The sequence below is a fragment of the Gobius niger genome (assembly GCF_951799975.1).
Source record: "Gobius niger genome assembly, chromosome: 1".
Lineage (NCBI taxonomy): Eukaryota > Metazoa > Chordata > Actinopteri > Gobiiformes > Gobiidae > Gobius > Gobius niger.
In genome coordinates, this window is record NC_136852.1 from 74,308,260 (window position 1) to 74,317,855 (window position 9,596).

A 9,596-nucleotide genomic window follows, 5' to 3' on the forward strand; every position below is an offset into this window, starting at 1 on the left:
GAATTTTTGTCACATTTTTGGTTGAATTTTTGTCACTTTTTGGTTGAATTTTTGTCACTTTTTGGTTGAATTTTTGTCACTTTTTGGTTGAATTTTTGTCACTTTTTGGTTGAATTTTTGTCACTTTGTCACTTTACACAAATCGAAAAAGCTTGTTGCAAACAGCGTAAAAAATAAATTAAAAAAAGCGTAAAAACAGGACGAAAACACAACAAAAAATATAAAAACGTGACTCTTTTTGGTTGAATTTTTGTCACTTTTTGATGAATTTTTGTCACATTTTTGTTGATTTTTTGTCACATTTTTGATGAATTTTTGTCACATTTTTGATGAATTTTTGTCACTTTTTGGTTGAATTTTTGTCACTTTTTGGTTGAATTTTTGTCACATTTTTGATGAATTTTTGTCACTTTTTGGTTGAATTTTTGTCACTTTTTGGTTTAATTTTTGTCACTTTTTGGTTTAATTTTTGTCACTTTTTGGTTTAATTGTTGTCACTTTGCCACTTTACACAAATCGAAAAAGCTTGTTGCAAACAGCGTAAAAAATAAATTAAAAAAAGCGTAGAAACAGGACGAAAACACAACAAAAAAGATAAAAACTCTGCTTTGAGCTCCGTTTCTTTCTTATGTAAAAGACGTTTCGACCACGTTTCTGCTCAAATGAAGCGGAATGAAACATGAAAAACACACAAAGCAGCCGTTGCTCTGGCAAAGATTTAGATTTGGGTAAAGCTAAACTGGAGAAAGTGCCGTGTATTAAGGTGCGGGTTAAGAGAAAGTTATTTTTTTTATTTTTTTTCACATAAAAGTTCCATAATGCACCTTTAACCCTTTCTTGTTTAGGCGCCTTTTGGGTTTAACTCAGCCTCTACCAGGAGCACATGGCTAATCTTGGTACCAAAATAAACTTTATCCTCGGGACTTTTTGTTGAAGTGAAAAATAATTTAAAAACAAATTACAGTTTGTGAGTAAGAAATGAGTTTGAAACAGAAAAATCAAAATTCCGGCTAAATGAAAAACACACATTTGCTCCTGAAAAATGCTCTTTCTCTGCCTGTGCTGAAGCGAATAAGAACAGAAATGGAACAAAAAATCAATATAATGTGAGCTCCCTGTAGGCAACAAAACACCAGCAGGTCAAAACACTAAAGTTATACAAGCTTTATTTAATAAAAGTCCAGGCGGAATCTGACTGTGCCAAATAAAAAAAGAAATCTACGTTTTTTTTTACAATTTTTACAAAGTATTTTAGCCATAGGGACAAACACTGCAAAAAGTGAATATCAAGCATTGGCTTAAATGACTTGAATTGAGGAAATGTTTCTTGTTTTGAGCGGTTTTCACTCATTTAGACACTTTTCCTGATCGGACCGAGTTTACTTTGCTTGTTTGAGGACATTTCACACCAGTTCTAGGGTAAATCTCGCTTGAAATAAGAAAGTAAAATTGCCAATGAGATAAGAACAATTTTCTTTCCCCATTGGCAAAGAAAATGACCTGAAATAAGGACGAAACGTATCGAAACGAGTTGAGAAAAAATGGACGAAAAAGTGATAAGAATTCGACCAAAAAATGCGAATAATTTGACGAAAAAGTGACAAAAAAATTGACAAAAAATTGACAAAAAAATGTGAATAATTTGACGAAAAAGTGACAAAAAATTGACAAAAATTTGACGAAAAATTGAGGAAAAAGTGAGAAAAATTTGACGAAAAATTGAGGAAAAAATGGACGAAAAAGTGACAAAAAATGGACGAAAAAGTGACAAAAAATGGACGAAAAAGTGATAAGAATTCGGCAAAAAAATGCTAATAATTTGACGAGAAAGTGACTTGAATTGAGGAAATGTATCTTGTTTTGAGCGGTTTTCACTCATTTAGACACTTTTCCTGATCGGACCGAGTTTCCTTTGCTTGTTTGAGGACATTTCAGACCAGTTCTAGGGTAAATCTCGCTTGAAATAAGAAAGTAAAATCACCAATGAGACAAGACCGATTTTCTTTCCCCATTGGCAAAGAAAATGACCTGAAATAAGGACGAAATGTATCGAAACGAGTCAGAAACATCTCAGAACAAGTGAAATAATCCAGGACAAATGCCCAACAACTTCTTAACTAGTAGCTGTGTTGGGTATTCAACTCATTTTTGTAATTTTTTGTCAAATTTTTGTATTTTTTTTGTCACATTTTTTTCATATTTTTGTAAATTTTTGTCACATTTTGTCATTTTTTCATCAATTTTTTCATCAACTTTTTGTCATTTTTTTGTCAATTTTTTTTCACATTTTTGTCATTTTTTAGTAATTTTTTCATCCATTTTTTATCAAGTTTTTTGTCATTTTTTGTCAATTTCTTGTGACATTTTTGTGACATTTTTGTGACATTTTTGCCAGTTTTTCATCAATTTTTCGTCACTTTTTCGTCACATTTCTATCATTGTTTTCCTTTGCTTGTTTGAGGACATTTCAGACCAGTTCTAGGGTAAATCTCACTTGAAATAAGAAAGTAATGAGCCAATGAGATGAGACCCATTTTCTTTCCCCATTGGCAAAGAAAATGACCTGAAATAAGGACAAAATGTATCGAAACGGGTCTCAGAACAGGTGAAATAATCCAGGACAAATGCTTAAGAACTTCTTAACCAGTCAAAACAACGAAAAAATGGATTATTGTGCTCAAATTGAGATGTTTATACTAGTCTAGTTGATTACTTTTTGCAGTGTGTCGGGTCACAAAAAAATGTGTACAAAGATTTATGACAAATTGACATTGATATTGTGGCTGTTTGAGGATCTGTCGATTTGAAATTGGAGGGGGTGAATTTGTTGCTGAGAGTCCACTGAACACGGAGAGGAGACAAATATGACCCCGGAGCCTCCTCTACAGATGGACCAAGACTTTACAATGATGCCTGTTCCTCAAGGGTTTATCACTCATGCTAACGTTTATGCATCATTAACTGTTCGTGTGTTAGCTTAGCTTCTCACCTCTGATGGTTAGGTGTCTCCTCAGGTGTTTCAGGTGTTTGGTCAGGTGTTTCAGGTGTTTGGTCAGGTGTCTCAGGTGTCTCAGGTGTCTCCAGCATCCACAGCCTCTCTCTCTCTCCTCTGTCTCTGGACTGACTCTGCTTTTATTGACTCTGGAATGCCGTCCTGTGTGAGGAGGAAGACTTCGCCTCGGCCTCCCGTAAGCCCTGCCCAGGTGAGCCGACGATCGCTGTAAGTCGCGGTAATGACCTTTTAATGATGAAGCTATGCAGATGATCAGCCCAGATGTGCGAAACACGAGGAACCACAGCCATTACAGTCATCACAGCCAGTTAGAGGAAGCTCCAGTTGGGCTTTACCCAAATCATAAAGCAACTAAAGTGGCAAAAGAGCGACTGAAAACACATAATATAAGACAAGTTTTCTTATCGTAAACAGACCGAGGGCCGAAGCCGCTGATTATTCGCCCAAAGTAAAGCACAACACTGGAAACATGACCGTCTTAAATGAGATAAATGACTTAAAATGGCTTGAATTAAAGTTCTTCTATGTTGAATTTGAGTCGGTTTGAACTAATCCAAGATACAAATGCTCTGACACAAAATTATCTGAGTTAAGAGAATAACGACTACTAGAGGTTTTATCTCGTCTAAGACCAAATCTACTTAAACCTTAGATTTAATCTGTTAATTCAAGTATGTCATTTCTTCCTTAAGGCGAGACACTGCAGGTGAAGAGGGAAAAAATGTGTATTTACAGATATCAATTTGAAACTGTTGCTGTCGATCACTGGCATAAATGTGAGGAAAAAATACATAGCAAGTTTTCTGTCATTTTATCTTTTCATATAAGAACAAGGTGTTTTTCTGCCTAAAAATGCCCCAGATTTCACATCTTTTTGGCGACGAAATCTGAATAATGGATAGAGCTACATTCAAGTTTATGGTTTCATTTTATTGATAAATGAGTTACAAAGACTTTCTCAGAGGGGATTTAGGATTTCTTGTTTAGTTTTAAAATGAGATGTTTTTTAGTGGAAAAATTTGTAAAAATGTAATTTTCGCCTCAATAAACGGGAGTTAAGGGGAGACACTACAGGCAAAACTCATTTTTTTCAGTTTTCAGGTTTTGGGCCAAATTGGTCTCTGAACATACAAGCTTTCACCCGGAAACAGAAAATATGCCTAATCTTCACAATGACATGTTTAAATATTGCGCTGATTCAATGTTCCCCCATAGACTTATATGGGACAATGCAATTTCAAGGCCCTTTTTCTCAAAACACATGTTTCTGTCATTGTGGCGACACTATGTCCACGTCAGTCGGACCTAAAGACTTCACATTTTCCAGCCTTGGACTGAACAATATTTGGAAGATTTTTTCAGAGGGATTTTTTATTATTTAATCCCTTAAGCCCCATTTATTGAGTTTTGAATGTCAAAAAATGAGGCGAAAATTACATTTTTCCAAATTTTTCCACCAAAAAAAACAGCTTATTTTAAAACTAAACAAGAAATCCTAAATCCCCTCTGAGAAAGTCTTGGCAACTCATTTATCAATAAAATGAAACCATACATTTGAATGTAGCTCTGTCCATTATTCAGATTTCGTCGCCGAAAAGATGGGAAATTTGGGGCATTTTAGGCAGAAAAACACCTTGTTCTTATATGAAAAGATAAAATGACAGAAAACTTGCAATGTATTTTTTTCTCACATTTATGCCAGTGATCGACAGCTTCAAATTGAGATCTGTAAATATACATTTTTTCCCTCTTCACCTGCAGTGTCTCGCCTTAAATAATAAAAAAATCCCTCTGAAAAAATCTTCCAAATATTGTTCAGTCCGAGGCTGGAAAATGTGAAGTCTTTAGGTCCGACTGACGTGGACATAGTGTTGCCACAATGACAGAAAAATGTGTTTTGAGAAAAAGGCCTTTGAAAGCTTATATGTTCAGAGACCGATTTGGCCCAAAACCTGAAAACTGAAAAAATTGAGTTTTGCCTCCAGTGCACTTCTTTCAAACGCCAGTGTTGTGCATAAAATACGACCTCATCGGGTGCATTGACAGTATTTCTACCTTTTTTTTCTCCCATTTAACTCTAATAATGTTAAAAGTACTCTCTGATTTGTGTAATACTGTTTCTCAAAATCATCTCGAGGGCCAGAGGGGCTCTGTTGGAGGGCCGGATTTGGCCCCCGGGCCTGACGTTGCCGACCCCTGCCCTAAGGTGACGAGCAACGAACCAAATAAAGCTGCCATACATTGTCTCACATAAAACAAAAACAAAAACAGCCCAATAACTGTGACTCCGAAAGTGTTTCCATGCAGCTTCAGACGGAACATTTTTATTTTATTTTATTTTTGATGCCACAACCCACTTTTTGGTCCCAACCCACAAGTTGAGAATCCGTGTTTTGCATAAGACCAAGTGGGGCGCTTCGCCAGGAAATGTAAAAAAAAAAAAAAAAAAATGTATCTCTTATTTCCACAATAATTTTCTCGAAAAATCTTGGGGGCCAGAGGTTCTGTGTGGCCGGATTTGGACCCCGGGCCTGACGTTGACCTTTATTGATCTCACAATGTGACAAAAACTCAACAAAAATGTGACAAAAAATCAACAAAAATGTGACAAAAACTCAACAAAAATGTGACAAGAACTCAACAAAAATATGACCAAAATTGAAGAAAATAAAAAATAAATAAATAAAAAAAGGTGTGAAAAAAATTCATCAAAAATTCATCAAAAATTCAACAAAAATGTGACAAAAATGTGACAAAAATTCAACAAAAATTCAACAAAAATTCAACAAAAATTCAACAAAAATGTGATAAAAATTTAACAAAAATTCAACAAAAATTCAACAAAAATTCAACAAAAATTCAACAAAAATGTGATAAAAATTTAACAAAAATGTGACAAAAATTTAACAAAAATGTGACAAAAATTCAACAAAAATTCAACAAAAATGTGATAAAAATTTGACAAAAATGTGACAAAAATTCAACAAAAATTTAACAAAAATTCAACAAAAATTCAACAAAAATGTGACAAAAATTCAACAAAAATTCAACAAAAATTTTAACAAAAATTCAACAAAAATGTGACAAAAATTTAACAAAAATGTGACAAAAATTCAACAAAAATTCAACAAAAAATCAACAAAAATGTGACAAAAATGTGACAAAAATTCAACAAAAATGTGACAAAAATTCATCAAAAATTCAACAAAAATGTGACAAAAAATCAAAAAAAAATCAACAAAAAAGTGACAAAAATGGACTTGTTACATTCAGCTCTTAGAAACACTCAGGGTGAGCAAACAGGCAGGAAATGTGAGGAAAAAACAATGAAATAGCAAAATCGTGGTGTCTTATGTACAATGATACAGAGGACTTTGTGGGGACAAAAGTATGTAACGGTAAATAATGAAGTAAATTGACGATTATTTATTGTTTATTGTTTTATTAGGATCTTCCTGGGGTCCTTTAAAGGATTACAATTACATCATTACAAATAAAAAAAATGTAACCCCTTAACCCTTCAGATCAAACTGGTCCGACCGCTTCAGTTTGATCAGCCGTGTCTCTTTGGATGTGCGTCTTATTGAACACAGTGGGTTAAATGTGCATTACGTTGTTGTTTTTTTGTATTATATTGTAAGATTTTTATTCGGACCATAAACAAAACATAAAAACACAAACTCATACGAACTCAAAACACAACCTGCCGTTGTGAGCTCAGTTTCAGATGTGCGGCTCAACACATTTACGTCTTAGTACAAACTATTTTGTTTTACCTTTTGCACATTTTAAATGAGGCTGTTTCCGAAAAGGAGTGGGGGGGAAGTAAACAGTAGCTTCACTGCAAAAAGTAATAAACTAGATCAGTATAAACATCTGAATTTGAGCATAATAATCCATTTCATATTTAGTTGTTTTGACTGGTTAAGAAGTTGTTGGGCATTTGTCCTGGATTATTTCACTTGTTCTGAGATGTTTCTGACTCGTTTCAATACGTTTCGTCCTTAATTCAGGTAATTTTCTTTGCCAATGGGGAAAGAAAATCGGTCTTATCTCATTGGCAATTTTACTTTCTTATTTCAAGTAAGATTTACCCTAGAACTGGTCTGAAATGTCCTCAAACAAGCAAAGCAAACTCGGTCCGATCAGGAAAAGTGTCTAAATGAGAGAAAACCGCTCAAAACAAGAAACATTCCCTCAATTCAAGTCACTTTTTCGTCAAATTATTCGCATTTTTTGGTCGAATTCTTATCACTTTTTCGTCCATTTTTTCTCAATTTTTCGTCAAATTTTTCTCACTTTTTCGTCAATTTTTTGTCAATTTTTTGTCACTTTTTCATCAAATTATTCGCATTTTTTTGTCGATTTTTTGTCACTTTTTCGGCCATTTTTTGTCAATTTTTTGTCACTTTTTCGTCAAATTATTTGCATTTTTTGGTCGAATTCTTATCACTTTTTCGTCCATTTTTTCTCAATTTTTCGTCAAATTTTTCTCACCTTTTTGTCAATTTTTTGTCAATTTTTTGTCACTTTTTCGTCAAATTATTCGCATTTTTTCTTTGTATACTTATCACTTTTTCGTCCATTTTTTCTCAATTTTTTGTCAAATTTTTCTCACTTTTTCATCAATTTTTCATCAATTTTTTGTCAAATTTTTCTCACTTTTTCGTCCATTTTTTCTCAATTTTTCGTCAATTTTTTGTCACTTTTTTGTCACTTTTTTGTCACTTTTTCGTCAAATTATTCGCATTTTTTAGTCAATTTGTTGTCACTTTATTTGTCACTTTTTTGTCACTTTTTCGTCAAATTATTCGCATTTTTTGGTCGAATTCTTATCACTTTTTCGTCCATTTTTTCTCAACTCGCTTCGATACATTTCGTCCTTATTTCAGGTCATTTTCTTTGCCAATGGGAAAGAAAATCGGTCTTGTCTCATTGTCAATTTTACTTTCTTATTTCAAGCGAGATTTACCCTAGAACTGGTCTGAAATGTCCTCAAACAAGCAAAGCAAACTCGGTCCGATCAGGAAAAGTGTCTAAATGAGAGAAAACCGCTCAAAACAAGAAACATTCCCTCAATTCAAGTCACTTTTTCGTCAAATTATTCGCATTTTTTGGTCGAATTCTTATCACTTTTTCGTCCATTTTTTCTCAATTTTTCGTCAAATTTTTCTCACTTTTTCGTCAATTTTTTGTCAATTTTTTGTCACTTTTTCATCAAATTATTCGCATTTTTTTGTCGATTTTTTGTCACTTTTTCGGCCATTTTTTGTCAATTTTTTGTCACTTTTTCGTCAAATTATTTGCATTTTTTGGTCGAATTCTTATCACTTTTTCGTCCATTTTTTCTCAATTTTTCGTCAAATTTTTCTCACCTTTTTGTCAATTTTTTGTCAATTTTTTGTCACTTTTTCGTCAAATTATTCGCATTTTTTCTTTGTATACTTATCACTTTTTCGTCCATTTTTTCTCAATTTTTTGTCAAATTTTTCTCACTTTTTCATCAATTTTTCATCAATTTTTTGTCAAATTTTTCTCACTTTTTCGTCCATTTTTTCTCAATTTTTCGTCAATTTTTTGTCACTTTTTTTGTCACTTTTTTGTCACTTTTTCGTCAAATTATTCGCATTTTTTAGTCAATTTGTTGTCACTTTATTTGTCACTTTTTTGTCACTTTTTCGTCAAATTATTCGCATTTTTTGGTCGAATTCTTATCACTTTTTCGTCCATTTTTTTCTCAACTCGCTTCGATACATTTCGTCCTTATTTCAGGTCATTTTCTTTGCCAATGGGGAAAGAAAATCGGTCTTGTCTCATTGTCAATTTTACTTTCTTATTTCAAGCGAGATTTACCCTAGAACTGGTCTGAAATGTCCTCAAACAAGCAAAGCAAACTCGGTCCGATCAGGAAAAGTGTCTAAATGAGTGAAAACCGCTCAAAACAAGAAACATTTCCTCAATTCAAGTCATTTAAGCCGATGCTTGATATTCACTTTTTGCAGTGTTTAGTCAGAGTTTGCCTCGGCCCTTTTCCAAGTTCATCTTCGGTCCAACTTGAGCGTATTTTGGTCACGGAACGTCCCCCCAAACACCTGTATTTGATTTATTTTTTAAACTGGACCTTCAGTTTGTCTCAGAATGAGGTCGAGAGGTTGAGATTTTCTGAAATTTGGTTCAAAGGATCCGAACGTGAAGAGGATTAATCGTTAGTAACATTGTCGGGTCTGGGAGAGGTTTTCTAAAGTAACATTTTATCTGCAAGAACTGACCTTTTCCCTTCACATAATGTTACGATCTGGAGATGTTTGATGAAACTGACTGTGGACAAACGGGAGGGGTCGTGTAATTCACCGACATCAGGGGCCGAACTGGGACTGAACAAACAGCCCTGGACTCTGACCTGCCTGGCCCAAATTAGTGTAATTGTGACACTTCCACAGATACATGGTTTAACCTCTTACCCCCCGCCTTAACCAAATGCATTCTGTCCTCTTTTTGCTGTTATATAGGTCTGTGTAACACCTCATTTGAAAGCTAAGACCCACAAAACTGATCTTTTTCCTCGCATTGTTGCTGTGTTGTG